Raw genomic sequence first — 16725 nt, 5'->3', positions numbered from 1 at the left:
GACCACTTAGGTTCCATGAGGTTGGGAGGTAGTGATTTTTTTACCATTGAAATATGATAGTTGGACATTGATGCTAGATATACTATTGATGTTTATTTCATTCTTTCTACTTGATGATTATGTTACATATTCTTAGTTTGATATTGTGTACTTCATTTGTTGTGATCCTACAGGATGATGTTATGATCATGATGTATATTATTTTAGCATCTCATACATTGTGGTATGTGTAGTGGATGAGTATGCATCCTTTTATATTAGTATATTCTTTTTTGAGTTTTTAGCTCATATGGTTAATCCTATGTCATGAACTTGTTTAATAATTAAACTTAATTGAACTTGTATACGTGATTCAATGTTGTGGAACCCTTGAGGAATATAACTATTATTCCCTTTCTTATGTATGTATGTGATGCACGTATTTGCATTATTGCTTTTGCATTATTATCTCTTTATGTTTTAATCTTTGTTTTTAAAAAAGTTTTAGCGAACTTATCAACATTATAGGTTAATTTATCTTGGGTTACCTAGTAGGGTGTTACATTTGGTATCAGAGCATAGTTTCTACACTAGGAACTATGGGCATAAAGTGTGCCTACTAGATGACAAGTAGACAACTTGCACTCAAACTTGAAAATCCACATCAACAACACAAAATTTGAAAACAATTGGGAAAAAACTTGAACAACAAAATTGTCATAAACAAAACATAGTAAGATGGAAAAATTAGGGGAACTTATATCCTTTATCTTCAAAAAAAATATTAATGTGATTCTAATTTGTGATTTCATGGCTTTTTCCTATTTTAGTATGTCATTTTTTTGCTTGGTTGTTGTGGGAAGATGGTGACTGAGACTAGATATGGTGTGAGGGGTCATAGCTTAGGACAAGGTAGAGAACAAAGAAGGGTTAGACATAATAGCCATCACACAATTTATTGTGAGAGACCTATTTAGGAGGAGAATAGGGAGGAGAACATTGGAGAGCATCATGTTGACTCAAAGGAGGTCAACATTAGTTAGATGTTGAGGATTATTTTAGAGTGCCTACATCCTCAGAAGGGGATTGATCATGATGAATCATGTTATTCAAGGAATAAGGAGAGATAGAGATCCAGGAGTCCTTGAAGAATCATGCTGATAGGAAGAGTTCTATGAAGGACGCCCAAATGGAGGACCTATAACAAGCTAAGGTTAAAAGTTTCCCAAGAGAAGGTACTAGTTATGATGTAGAAAATTGGTTGTTTGCCTTGGACATATGCTTTTTGATGTAGGACTTTGATTCTAATTTCAAAGAAAGGTATTCCATTACCCACTTGGATATCTTTGCGGCCATGTGGTGGGAAATAAAGGAAAAGAAAATCAAAGTAGACATGAATACTATTACATGGAAATAATTCCTTGAAAACTTCTATGATCACTTCTTACCAAAGTAGTGACACCAACAAAGGGTAGATTAGTTTCATAATCTGAGGTACTATACCATGACCATGGTGGAGTACAAGCTTAATTTCTTTGATCTCATTTTGTATGTAGGGATCAGTGATAGTTTGCCACTAATGGTACAATACTTTATTCAAGGACTAAACAACCATTTCATTGGGGGTGTGAAGGTTGTTAGGATTAAACCATGAATAGAAATAACAATTACATGCAAATATAACCAATATCAAAAAATAATAGATCACACAGAAAAGAACACAAGACACCAAGATTTAACATGGTTCACCCAATCCCTGGGCTATGTCCACCAAACAACAAGTCCAATATTATTATGATCTAGTAATTAAAACATGATTACAATCCATAATATCTTACAACTCAATACCACCACAAGAACCAATTTTCACATCACAACTATATAAAAATCCCTAACCCTAAGCCCTTTTATACAAGTATTTTTACTGATTTAGGGTTACAATTAATAATTACATGTCAGCCCAAAATCTTGAACCCTGGTGAAGAATTATGGAGTATGTACAGTACTTCCCTAATTAGTCACCACAATCTAACAATCTCCCACTTGGGGATTGATCAGGCTCCACACTAAAAAATAATATCCCACTTGGAGATTGATCCTATAGCTATGTTGCTACTCCATGAGACTTCCACTGGATCAAACCACCCTGCTTCATGTTTAGTCTAGAAGACCAACCAAAACTGTAGAGGAGTCTAGCTTCTCCCTTGTTACTACCTTTGTCAACATATCTACTAGATTTTCATTTGAATGTATCTTATCTAGCTTTAATTGTCCATCCTCCAAAACTAATCGAATGAAATGGTACTACAACTATATGTGTTTAGTCTTTAAATGTAGAGCTGAATTCTTAGCAAGATGAATGGCACTCTGACTATCTGTAAACAAGTAATTATCCTTTTAAGGGTGTCCCAATTCTTCTAAGAAGAACTAAAGCCATACCATCTCCTTGGCTACCTCTATAGCAGCATCATACTCTTCCTTTGTAGTGGATAGATCATTAATCTTTTGTAACCTAGAAACCTAGCTCATGGTTGCCCCACCAATAGTAAAGACATACCCTGTAGTACTCCACCTGGTATCAATATACCCTACCAAATTTGAGTCAACATAGCCCTGTAAATCAGTAGTAGAGCCCCCAAAGTGTAAACACTTATTGGATGCTCCTCTCAAATATTTGATAATCCATTTGATTGCATTCCAATGCTCAATTCCTAGATGACTCATATACCTGCTAACAACTCCCACTGCATGTGTAGTATCTAGCCTAGTACATACCATAGTATACATCAAGCTTCCTATAGTTGAAGCATAGGATATCTTGGAAATCTTATCCTCCTCTTCTTGTGTCTTGGGACACATCACCTTAGCCAATTTCAAATTACTAGGTAAAGGTGTGTTGATAGCTTTAACATTCTCCATAGAGAAACATTGCAACACCTTCTCCACATAATCAACCTGAGATAGCATCAATTTTTTGTTCTTTGTATCTCTGTAAATCTTCATACCAAGGATTTTTTTTTCTGCCTCCAAATCATTCATAGAAAATACATGTGCTAACTAGCATTTTAACCCCTTAATATGATCCAGGTTAGACCCAACTGCAAGTATATCATCAACATATAAACATAAAATAATGTATTTTTCATCATCCAACCTCTTTAAATAAACACAATGATCTAAATGATACCTATGATATCCATGCTCATGCATAAAATTGTCAAATTTCAGATACCATTGCCAAGGTGCTTGCTTCAGGCCATATAAACTTTTCTTCAGTTTTCACACTAAGTTCTCCTTACCTTTGACCTCAAATCCCCATTGCTAAGCCACATATATTTCTTTATCCAAATCACCATGAAGGAAGGTTGTTTTAACATCAAGCTACTCTAATTGCAAATCTACAGTAGCCACAATACTTAAAATAGTATGAATAGAAGTCATCTTAACAACAAGAGGAAATATCTCATCAAAATTAGTGCCTTTTTTCTATGCATATCCTCTTACAACTAACCTGGCTTTAAATATTTTCTTACCTACTTCCTCTTCTTTCAACCTATAAACTCACTTATTCTATAAAGTCTTTTTACCTATAGAAAACTGGCATAAATCCCATTCCTTATTCTTAAGCAAAAATTCTATTTCGTCTTCATTGTAGACTCCCACTAAATCTTAGTATCCACCTACACAACGTCATCATAACATTTAGGTTCACCAACATTGGTAAGTAAAATTGAATACAAAGAGGGAGAGAATCTTTATGGAGGTCTAATTTACCTTGTTGACTAACATTCACTTGTGTGTGTGGTATTTATTTTTGATGTTGTTGCACATCATGAGGAATGATTGGAACATAATCTTTTGGAGTATCATCTAGCACTACAGAATCATCTTCTTTCTTCTCATATTGCTGCAATAGATCTTTGTACAACACTTTCTCATTGAATATGACATCCCTACTTCCTACAATTTTATAATTTTCAAAATCCCAAAGCCTATAACCAAATTCATTAATTCCATATCCAAAAAATACACATTTCTTTGACTTAGCTTCCAGCTTGGTTCTATTTTCAGAATCTATGTGAGCAAATGGTTCACAACCGAAGGTTTTGAGAAAAGAATAATTCACCTTCTTACCAATCCATGCTTCCTCTAGAATACCACAACCCAAAGCAGTAGAGGTACCTCTATTAATCAAATACATAGTAGTATGGACGGCCTCCACCCACATGTCTAAGGGCAACCCGGCATGCAAGCTCATGCTCCTAGTCCTATTCATGCATTTGGTCACTCCATTTTCTTGTGGATTCCTTGGAATAGTTTTCTATCTATAAGTACCATTAGTGGAGCAATAATCTTCAAAATCATGACTATAATACTCACCACTATTATCATATCTAATACATTTTAATTTCTTACCAGTCTCATTTTCAACCAAGCATTTCCATTTCGTAAAAGTTTGAAATACATCAGATTTTTGTCTAAGGAAATAAATCCATACCTTTCTAGTTCCATCATCAATAAATGTAACATAATAATGAAAGCCTCCAAGGGAAGATACCTGAGCTAGTTCCCATACATTAGTATGCACAAGTTCTAATTTCTCATTTTTGTTTTCCTTCCCAGTCTTCACAAAACTCACTCTCTTTTGTTTTCCATACACACAACTTTCATAGAAATCCATATTAACACATTTCAGACCTAGTAAAACTCTTTTAAAATGAATCAGTTTCATACCTTTCTCACTCATGTGCCCAAGTCTGTTGTGCCACAACACTATATTAGAATTTACAACTATTTGTTATCCTTGCTCAACTACAATAACTATTCTTGAACATTCATTTTGCTCTAAAAAAAATAAAGTAAAAGGAACAATATGACCTATACAAAGATATAAGGTGCCTACTTTCACACCTTTTGCAACTACAAGGGAACCTTTTGAAACCTTCCAATGTTTATCATTAAAAGCAACTACACAACCCTCATCACCCAGTTTCCCTATAGAAATTAAATTCCTACTCAATCTTGGAACATGTCTAACCTCATGTAGTAGCCAATGATTCCCATTCTGCAACTTAATCTTAACTTTTCCCTTTCCAACAATCTAACAGGGTTCATTATCCCCCAAATAAACAAGTCCAAAATCCACTTGGACATAATCAATGAAATAACCTCTATGAGGTGTAACATGAAATGAAGCACTAGAATCTAAAACCCATGAATCATCAACACTTTCTAAAGATAGAAGCAAAGCATCCTCTTTGGATTTGTTACTTACCACATTTGTCTCCTTCTCTCATCTAGTTTATCTCCTTCATTTTTCTTTCCATTCCAACAAGCTTTCTTTTTATGCCCTACTTTTCCATAGTACCAACAATCATTCAGTCCTCTCAATTGAGACCTCCTCCCCTTTGACTTTCCTCTTGATTTCCCACAATTTTTGGAATTACTTCTTCTCTTAGTCATTTTGCCCCTGCTTTGTGCATTCAAAGAACTTCCTGATGTAGATCCACCTAAGGTTTTCCTATGAGTTTCCTCACTCAAAATAACACTAATCACATCATCATATTTTAGGGTACTAGATCCAAGAACATAATTACTCACAGCCATTACCAAGCCATTTCAGCTTTCAGGAAAAGAACACAACATCAAGAGAGCTCTAATTTCTTCATCAAAATTGATACCCACAGAAGATAACTAACTAGTAATAGTATTAAACTCTTCATGAGAAATACCTTTTTTGAAGTAGAGGGCTTTTCATATAGTTTCATTAGGGTTTGCATCAATTCTTCTATTGTCTTCACTTTTTTAATATTAAATGCCATCGATGGTTCTAGGATAATCGAATGCTTCCAAGTTCCTTTCTATCTAAAAGATTCAATTCATCATTTGACATAGATCTCTAATACTTGGCTTTTCCTTCTAACAGCTTCCATAAATCATTTTGATAAAGATAGTCTTCCATTTGCATCTTCCATAACTGGAAATTTTGCCCATTAAACCTATCAACTCTCATCTTACCCTTCTCTTCCATCACTCCCACTCAACCATTAGACTTCCACTTAACTGTGAGCCTTTCCTGTAGAGGATAACTAAAAAACAACCTCATTCTAATACCACTTGTTAGGATTAAACCATGGATGAAAATAACAATCACATGCACATATAACCAATATCAGAAAATAATAGATCACACAAAAAAGAACACAGGACACCAAGATTTAACGTGGTTCACCCAATCCCTAGGCTATGTCCACCAAATAGTAAGTCCAATATTATTACAACCTAGTAATTACAACCTTATTACAATATGTAATCCCTCACAGCTCAATACCACTGCAAGAACCAATTTTTTCCTCACAATTATTTAATAATCTCTAACCCTAAGCCCTTTTATACAATTTTTTATTGATTTAGGGTTATAATTAATAATTACATGTCAGCCCAAAATCTCGCTAAAATAGGGCCCAAAAAATTTTTTGTGGCCTATTGCCCTGGTTGTATTAGGGGCTGCCACCCCCAAACCCCCACTCGGGGCCCAATCGAACCCCAAAAACCAACAAGGAATTATGGAGTATGTACAGTACTTCCCTGATTAGTCACCACAATCTAACAAAGGTTTTGTAGCTTAAGACTCTTAAGGATGCAGTTCAATGGAGTATTCTTATGAATCAAAATGTAAGTTTTGGATATGGTGGTTTTGTGGGGGCACCTACTAGTTGAAATGCACCTTCAAGATCCAAAAGGCACACAAAACTAAGGAGAGGATAGTAACATGAAGCCCTCTTTCTCAAATGGGAATTAGGGTAATTAGGGGAATTAATTACATCATCAGTGAAGAGGAACTTTTTAGTTAGCTTAGAGAGGTGGTGGTGGTTCCAAATCCCATAATTTTTGTAATGTGCAATACAACTCCTAGAAATTATATAATGTGTACCTTGATAAGTACAATTAGTATAGTCAGCTGACATAGAGTACTCACTCCTTCTCTAGTAAGGGAAGCCACTAGTAGTCTAGTGCACCTCTAACTGGTAGAGGTTCAAGTGGAGGTATAGCATGTTTCTCATGTGGACAATTTAGGTGCATTCTAGTCAACTCCCCACAATGTGCTTCATAATATTCTAGGCAAAGACCCATAGCTTCTGAGGATATAGTGGGTGATGCAGGGAGGCCACATAGAGTTTTTGTAGTGGTAGACCACTGTCAGGTGGATCATTAGGGTATCATTGTTGAGACCATTAGAGTTATTAGAGGTACACATATTTCTATTTTATTTGACTTTGGTGCTAAGAAGTCTTTCATATCACCTTCTATAGTATCCAAGTGCAAGCTTGAGGATGTTAAGCAAGACATAGGTTGGCAAGTGGAACTAGCTTTAGGTGCTAGGAGGATTCACTAATATGGTACACCTTCAATTTATTCCCCTTGAATCTTATGATGTGGTATTAGGTATGGATTGGTTGTCATTTCATGGAGCTAGCATTGACTATAGAAGGAAGATTATTAAGAACAAAGATGATAGAGATAAGGAAACAAAGATCATGGGCATCTAGAGACTTGTATTACTATGCTTGTTCTTATTGATTTAGCTTAATTGGAGGATCCAAAAGGGATGTCGGGTGTTTTCCATTATGGTGAATGAACTAAAGGAGGATGAGGAATTCAAGGACAAGAATCTAAACCACACTATCTTGTAGGACTTTATTGATAGCTTTCCTAGAGAAATTCTAGGGATGTCATCCAAGAGGGACATTGATTTTTGTATTGACCCTATTCTAGGATCAGAACCCATATCTAAGGCCCCATACCAAATGAATACTAAAAAGCTAGATGAGTTGTGACTACAAGTAGAGAATCTCCTAGCCAAGGGTTCCATTAGGCCAAGTGTTTCCCCATGGGAAGTGCATGTTCTCTTTGTGAAGAAGGATAGATTATTACATTTGTGCATTAACTACAGATAGTTGAACAAGGCAATTATTAAGAATAGATACCCCTTATTGAGGATTGATGATATATTCGACTAGATTAAGGGAGCCAATGGATTCTCTAAGATTGATCTTAAGTTAGGGTACCATCAATTGTGCATTCATGATGCAAACATCCATAAGACATTATTCCACACTTGATATGGTCACTATGAGTTTATAGTGGTTCCATTCACTTTGATGAATACTCTATTAATATTCACATGCCTGATGCATGAGATATTTTGTGCTTACCTTGACCAGTTTGTACTCATGTTATTGGATGATATATTAACTTATTTTAGTTCTCATTAGGAGCATCTTTGGTTAGTTTTTCAGTGTCTTAGACATAATTAGTTATATTCCAATGTAGCAAAGTATGAGTTCTTCTAGTGTAAGGTACAATATTTGGGGCATGTTATTTCAGGAGACGTTATCTAAGTGGATCCTACAAAGATCCAAGCTATAGTGGATTGGACTACACCCACTAATGTTTTTGAGATTTTTATCTTCATGGGTTTGGCTAAGTACTACTACAAATTTGTTCAAAATGTCTCAAAAGTTTCTTATCCTATCACTTCCCTCCACAAAAAGGGAAAGAAAATTGTTTAGATGAAGAAGTGTGAAGAGGCTTTCCAAAAGCTCAAGGATCTTTTGACTATTGCACCTATTCTATAAGTACCTAATCCAGTAGGTGATTTCATGGTGTACACTGATACTTTCCAAAAGGGATTAGAGCAGTCCCCATATAAGAAGGATGAGTGATTGCATATGAGTCTCGCAAGCTAAGGGATCATGAGCTAAACTATCTCACTCATGATCTTGAGTTAGCTATAATGGTTCATGCCTTATTGAGATGGAGATACTTCTCGTTGGAGAATAATTTTGAGCTTCATAGCAATCATTGTAGCTTACATTACATCTTTAGGCAACCTAATCCAAAAACTAGGTAGAGGTGTCAAATAGATTTTTTGAACAAGTATGACTTTGAGGTGAAGTACATTCAAAGAAAAGAGAACATAGTAGCTAACACTTTGAGTTGTAGGAGATATTAGATTTCATTATTGACTTAAGGGGCCATATTCTTTAGACACTTCCTAAAAATACATGGTATTAGGAAGTGAGTATAGAGATTGACTCGAGCAAGCATTTAGAGGGAAGAATTTTAGATTATGTGTTGGAGTCAAATGGCCTTTTACATTAATCAAGAAGGATTTATGTACCACCACTAGACAATATCTATACATTGATTCTATTTGAGGCCCATCATGCACCTTACTTAACACACCCAAGTGTCAATAAGATGCACAGACCTATGGTGGTTGTTGTATATGGGAAAACCTAACCTGTTGGGAGCACGCATAAACAAGTAAACATTAGTAGCATATGCATTCAAGATTCAAATAAGATTGACAAACCACTAAGTCTACTTGACTTTTAAAACAACTTTGCAACCAACAAATAAAGTCCTCACATAACTTCAAAGCAACTCAACAAGGGCACCCATAAGAGGCCTTGTTGGTGTGCTCAAGTGTGAGGGATGTAGATGTGCTCTCCCAAAACATAACTATTGAATCCCTTGAATGATAAAATGATATGCAAAATGATATGATCGTAATACTAAATGAGTGGAGAAAACTTTCAAGAAATGACTATGAGTGAGCCAATCCTCAAAAGATTCTAAGATATGAGATGGAAGTGCAATGCAAGAAAGAAATCTATAACATCATACTACCATGAAAGCTAAATGCAAGCTAGAAATCTAAGTAATGCAAATAACTATGAAGGGTTAGTTCTAAGCATGAAAATCTCTAAAAAGCTCTAGAATCACACTAGCATGATTACAATGCAAATGAGGGAGATGTTCAAATGCTTGAGAAAAGGGCTCTATTTATAGGTTTGAGAGAGGCATTGGGAGGTGGCATCCATGTTGCATCCACGTAGGTGCCACAAGGGAGAGACATGGGCTAAGGAGACAAGACATGCAAAGGTCAACATTCAAAGTTTGCTCACACATGTGTGAGCAAACTTAAAGGAAGGAGTGGGGGAACAAAGGTGTAAGAAGTGTGGAAGGTACGAGAGGTGTGAGAAGTGTGAAGGCTTTCTCACACATGTGTGAGCACACACTTAGGAGCTAAAAGGGGTTTAACCAGGTGTTTAGGATAAATAAGTAGGTTTAAGTAGTGAGTGGGCTTAGAAAGATGAAAGTGATGGGTGTAGACTAGGTTTTAGGATAGGTTTAAGACTAAATTAAATAGGATTTAATTTAATCACAGGTTTAGAGAATTTAATGGAATGGAGGAAATTAAATAAATAAGATTTATTTAAAAGGGGATTTATGGAGCACTATGCATTAAATAAATTCAATACATTAGGGGGGAAGTATTTAAATTAAATTTAAATACACTAGGAAAGTGAACCTATTTAATTAAATAAGTAGAAGAATATGACAAATATAATTAATTGGTAAATAATTAACTATAATGTCAAAGGAAATATTAAATGAATTAATATAGTGTTTAGAATAATTTTAAGTGTCTACATTTTTCCCCTATTTGATGTGATGTTGGGATGACATTATATCAAAGAAAAGAAAATATAGGTTGCCCCAGAAAAGATAGGAATCATAGGAGTGGTGTTGAAGTGAAGTTAGGGGAGGAGGGTGCCCCCTTGAGGAAATGGGGTGAAAAAAGAATATATTTTGCCCCATTTTCTCAAAAATAGACATGGGAAGGAAAAGGAAAGGAAAAAGGCTTACAAGATGACATTGCATGACTTGTGGGTAAGATCAGAATGAAGTAGGGTGAATTGGATAATGATTAATCTAAATGCAACTTAACTACATGAATGCATGGGATTCAGTTGTGTTCATATGGGAGAGTGCACCCTAGCAAATGCTATAGAAACATAGATGACAATATTCCTTTGTATGGACTAGACTTTCAACAAAATAGAGAATTTAGGAACATAGATGTAGGCTTCAAAGTCATGATGTAAAATATGACATATACACACTGGAGAGGTTTGGACACACCCAAATTCTTGTTAGGGATCTTGGTGGAAAGTGTGCTAACCTATTGCCCCCAGTGAGAAATGCATAACCATAATTTAAAAACCAATAGAGATGTGCTAAAGAATCATGAAAATAGATCATATCACAAAATGACATGTGCAATCAGGTTAAGTCATTCAAATCATACCAAGATATTGAAGATTTAGGCACACGTGAGAAGGTTATCATTGATACAAAAAGATAAATTCAACAAAAAAGACTTTATATGCAGTCCACAGTTCTTGCTATGAACTTTATTTTGATGGTGAATTTGTTAAGCCTGTATAGGAAGGATGCGTCTTGTAAGGAAAAAAATGACTGTTTGATTGGATTGTATTGAAATGTTTTTGATTGTTTGCTAAAAATTGTGTGAAAGGAACAAGGTTCAAAACATTTAGTCTCAGTGTGAATTTGTGTAAGTTTGTTTGCAATCACTATTTGATAAGATCAGTTTGATGGGTTGAAGCTCAATGTCATGAGATGAATAAGATATGATAAGATAATGGAAGAACTTAATTGAATGAGATGAATGATGTTGATGAGAAGAAAAAGGAGACTTAGATAAGATGTAAATTGATTTATAGGAAATGATAGGAAGAAGGAAATTTGATTAGAATAGAGGATAAATGAATTGATTGAATTAAATTGGGAGAAGTACGAATTGATGGAAGGTGGAATAGATTAGAACCAATGACAAGGGATAACCAAGGAATGGTAAATGGATAGGAAGGGTGGGGATATCTAAATGGAGGAGTAATAAATGGGTGGAAGGAATGGTGAAAGGAATATGGGGGACCAAAGGATATGTATCAGACAATGGGGAGCCAAGGACCATGTTTCAAAGGAGTTCAAATCCCCCATACCAAGGATAGGAAAATGGAAGAAAATATGGTGGGAAAGGATGTGTGGAAATGGAAAGATGGTGTAAAGGCTATTGTATGGAGCAAGGGAAGCCCTGTGTATTTTCAAATAATATATGAACATTTTGTTGTTGTGCCTCTAGTATTGATCACGAGCATAGGTATGAAAGTGGAATGAATAAGGGATATGGGAGGGAGGGTATGAAATAGGGATAATGATATGAAGAGTATGGATGAAATGTGAGAGATGAAATGGATGGAATAACCAAGACCAAGTACATATGAAAGGGGGATGGAAGTATGTAGGTGTATGAATGGAGGATGGAATAAAATGAACATGACAAGCACTATGTGATGCAAGATATAAATAGAATGTCAAGATCAAATATATGAAAGGATTATGGAAGTATGTAGGATAGTGTAGTATGGATGGAGCTTGCCCCTAGTGTAGAGTGCAAGTGGAAGAGGATAAGTGGAATTGAAAGATAATGGATACATGATAAGGAATCAAAGAGAGGACTCAAGCATCTAGTTACACATATGGTATTTCTTGATATTTGTTTCTCTTTATTTATTATTTTCAAGGAGTTTTTACCATTTTCTCATAGATATTGGTAGGATAGTGAAAAGAAGGGTGAAATGGGTTGGGAAATGGAGGTCAAGGACTTATGAAAAGGTCTAGATAAAGGTGGTGGAGTGGTTGGGAGGAAGTTATGGTTGATGGATGCTAGGTAGGAAGATTTGTGAATGAGTGGATGAAGGAGGTGGAAAGATCATCATTGACACACACCTTGAAAAGTGATGGAAAGGAGGAAATTTTGGAGGATATGTAGGAGAAAGTTGGAATTTTGGAGAATGTGTTGTGATGTGGAGCCTAATCACACTCGGAGGTTTATTCAGTACAATTTCCCCTTATATTATTTCCATAGGGGTTTGGGGATAGCACCCCCAAGATGGGGTCAAGGGGCAGTGCCTTTTGCAGGGTCCTAAGGTAGCACCCTAGGAAGCTAAAAATGACTCTACTATTGTAAAAGGTGTTGGTTGTTATTTTCCTATTGGATGACTTATTCTAGCCCTTATTTTGTAGGCAAAGAAAAGCTTGTATAAAGTAGATTAGGGTTAGGGATATCATACTGTTATGATATTGTAGCTTCTTGCAGAAGTATTGAGTTGTAAGGGATTGCAGATTGTAATCACAGGATAATAATAATCATATTGGACTTATTGTTGGTGGACATAGCCCAAGGATTGGGTGAACCACATTAAATCCTTGTGTCTTGTATTCTCTTCTATTCAATTTATTATTTTCTTACATTGGTTATATTTGCATGTAATTTTTATTTATGTCCATGGTTAATCCTAACAGGATGTAGCTATGTTATGTGATTTATATCCCTATTCGTTTGTAGGCTTCTAGTAGTAAGCCTAATTTTAGGGTGGGGGGGGATGTAGTGCCTACCTTATTTTTCTTTTAGTTATATTGTTGAACACTTTTAGGCTAGTTTTCATGTTATGTTATTTGGTGTAGTAGTACTTGGCTACCCAGATGGGTTGATACTATCTCCATGATTTTCTTATATATTTTGTGAGATACTATATGCTTGGGATGTTTCACGTGTTATTGTGATCCATGGATTTTCATGTGATGTTGCCTAGATGCTTTTCATATAATGATTATAGATAAGTTTATGATGTTTTGTTATATGAATTATGGATACTTCCCCATACTTTCATGTATATGGTGTGCATGTCTATTTTACTTTTATGTTTGTAATGGCTAATGTGGTTGAGGGAGGGAGGGAGTCGTAGTCACCTTCTAGTTGGGATTTACATGATGTACCACTCCCTACCATTGCATGTTCAATTTATTTATTTATGCATATGTAAATGCTTGATTTTTTTGTAGGTTACAAGTATCAGGTATCGACTTCCTTGAATTACCAAGATGAGTGTTCCCTATTGCAATATCTCAATGTTAAAAGAGGGGAGGTAGTTTTCAAGTCCAAAGCCCAACCCTAAGCCAATTTTTCATGTGGTAATGGACAAGTATCTAATTCTCTGCCCTTTTGAATTCATCAAGGTGATGAGAATTCGATGACTTAAGCCTTAACTTTGACTTTTATATTTTGTCTAGTTGTCAAGTCTCTTTTGAGTACATGGATCACCTTGTGACTTTTAGTGTAATTAGTCAGCCAAGAGAATAAACTAAATTAATAATTTAAATGGAAAAGAAACTTTAGAAAGAAAACATAACCATACTTTATTTAATTAATTGATAATTAATAAAATAAAAGCATTAAGTTAAAAGACTTAGTTAAAAAGTCAACTTTAGAATAAAAATAATTATATATGTAAAAAAAAACTAATGTTGGCAAAATAATAATTATTTAAGTTTTAGCCTATGTAAATTTAGAAGTTACTTTTTAAATAACGAGAATTGAATAATATTTAAAATTGCAATAATCATATTATTCTCTAAAAGTAGCTTGCTAAATTAAGAAGAGTGGAAATTTAAAATAAAATATAAAAAGGGTAGAAAATGTGCATGAAAGATTTAATTAAAATAAAATAAAAAGAAAATAAATTAAGTGAGAAGCCTTTTGGAAACAGAAACCCTAACTAGGGTTAGAGGCCTTTAATTGGGAATTGGAGCTCATTTCTCCACACATGGGTTCAGAGGAACAACCTTAGAACTAGTAGGCATGAATTTCTCTATGGGCTTTTGGCTATTGGAGCTAGGAAATTCATGGGCTCAAGGATTCACCAATTGTTTAGCATTAGACTGAGCTAGGGTTTTGTAGATACTAGAAACCTAAAACTCATTTTTGAAATTTCCTCATGCTTTTGTCTTCTTTATGCCTACAAGAATGAAAAATTATTGTGTAAAATCTATGGGAAAATTTATGTTATGTCTATTTGGAAACAACAATGAAAACTCAAGATTCAAATTACAATGGAAAATCAAAAAAAGGATTAAATCTTATATGAGAGCTAGGGTTTGGAAACAAAAGAAAATTTGCTAGATTTTCTTTTTTTTTAAAATTGAATGGTTGAAATTATTTTCTCTATAAGATTTGTTAACAAAACATTTATATATATAGTATATGTTTAGAAAATATACTTATCATAGTAAATAAAATTTACTATGATAAATAGTTTTTTTTTAAGATCATGTCTGGAGTGAATTGTTCTCTTTTTATTTAAAAAATAATAAAATACTAAGTGGGGGTGGGGGGTCCCAAGCCCCACCCCCAACAGCCTTAGAGTTGTTGCGTGTAGCACTAAGGATTGTCGTAGTAGCCCAAGGGCTATCACAAGAAACACTAAGTGTTGTCACAACAACACCAAAGGCTATTACGAGTAGTGATTAGGCTATCACACATAGCTAGCCCCAAATTGGAGTTGTGAAAAAAAAAAAGTTTTATTTTTAAAAAAAATTATTAATGTTTTTTATCTTTGAAAAAAAAAATCTTATTATATATATATTTAAATATTATTTAAAAATCATTATATATATTTTTATCTAAATTTAGTTTGGTTTAACTTAAATCTTAATTATGATGTAATGATATAATATTTGAATGTTATTTAATGGAATTTAATATTTTTTAATAATGTTATCATTTAGTTTTTTTTTTTTTTTTTAAATATTATTAACTATGACTTGTTGGTAATGAATAGATACAGTAATTACTCATATGGATTTAATATTGTTCTCCAATACTATTTAGTATTTATGACACTATGGATCCTTAAACAATGGAAATGGAACTTATATCCTTTTGATTGAACCAAATTTAGAAAATAATATCTATTGAGAACTTCGGTAAACAACAACTTTAACTTTACTCAAATTAAACTTTATGAAGATATTTTTAAAAATACATGGCTGCAATACACTTGCCTTATTGTGTATTTAATGTTATATCTTACCTTGTGATGATTTGCATGGGAAACCTAGTAGCTCAACCAAATAGGAACATTAACTAGAGGCTTGGAAAGGAGATTGTTTTTATGATGGTTTTATGAGTAGTTTTTTTTTCTAGAGACAGTCAATCCTTTGCTAAAAATTGTTGTAAACTCATATGTTGTGAGTGATTGATGCAACCTATTAAGGATTCTAATATATGATATATTTGTGATCCCAGTTGCTTGCATAGAACTGAGATGTTTATGGTGGTTCTTATGAGATACACTTTTATGAGCTTAGAGTAGGTTATCTATGTTTATGTTGGGAACTAGCTTGCAATGGGGGCTAGATCCCTAAATAGGCTAGTTGGGTAACTCATTGTAAGTAGTATTAATAATTGATTGATAATTAATAGGTTTTAAAATGAATTAACAAGATGTCAATTGTGATACCTCAATCATACCTTGAGTGCTAGTACAAACTAGGATGGGAGTAGAGAGGGTGCTTGGTTATGACCTTGCTTCATCGGTATGCCTTGTTTGCATGAAAGGATCTTGATGCCCAATAGAGTCACTAGGGGATTGGGATCCTAAGAGACTTCCAAGATAACCTTAGTTTTGGCTCATGTGATGACACTTTCCAACATGAATATTAGGTTTCCTATGTGTCTTATTGCCTCTGGGATTATATGTTACCTTGTGTACTTAGTACCTTTGAGATAGATTGATTTCAGTATCTTGAGACTTAGATTCTTGCTATCTTTTGGATTGCTATTTTTTTGGGACTTCGGATTATCTCCTTAGCATGGTGGGAGTGGGGCCACTTAGGTCCCATGAGTTTAGGAGGTAGTGATTCTTTACTATTGAGAACTGACAATTGAACAACAATGCTAGATATACTATTGATGCAATTGTTCCATTCTTTCTACTTGATGATTATGTTGCGAATTATTACTCTAATATT

The sequence above is a fragment of the Cupressus sempervirens genome, chromosome 2, assembly GCF_028749045.1.
Source record: "Cupressus sempervirens isolate cs-2001-9-10 chromosome 2, ASM2874904v1, whole genome shotgun sequence".
NCBI classification, from domain to species: domain Eukaryota; kingdom Viridiplantae; phylum Streptophyta; class Pinopsida; order Cupressales; family Cupressaceae; genus Cupressus; species Cupressus sempervirens.
The sequence above is the reverse complement of the archived record's forward strand: the minus strand, read 5'-3'. Positions refer to the sequence as shown.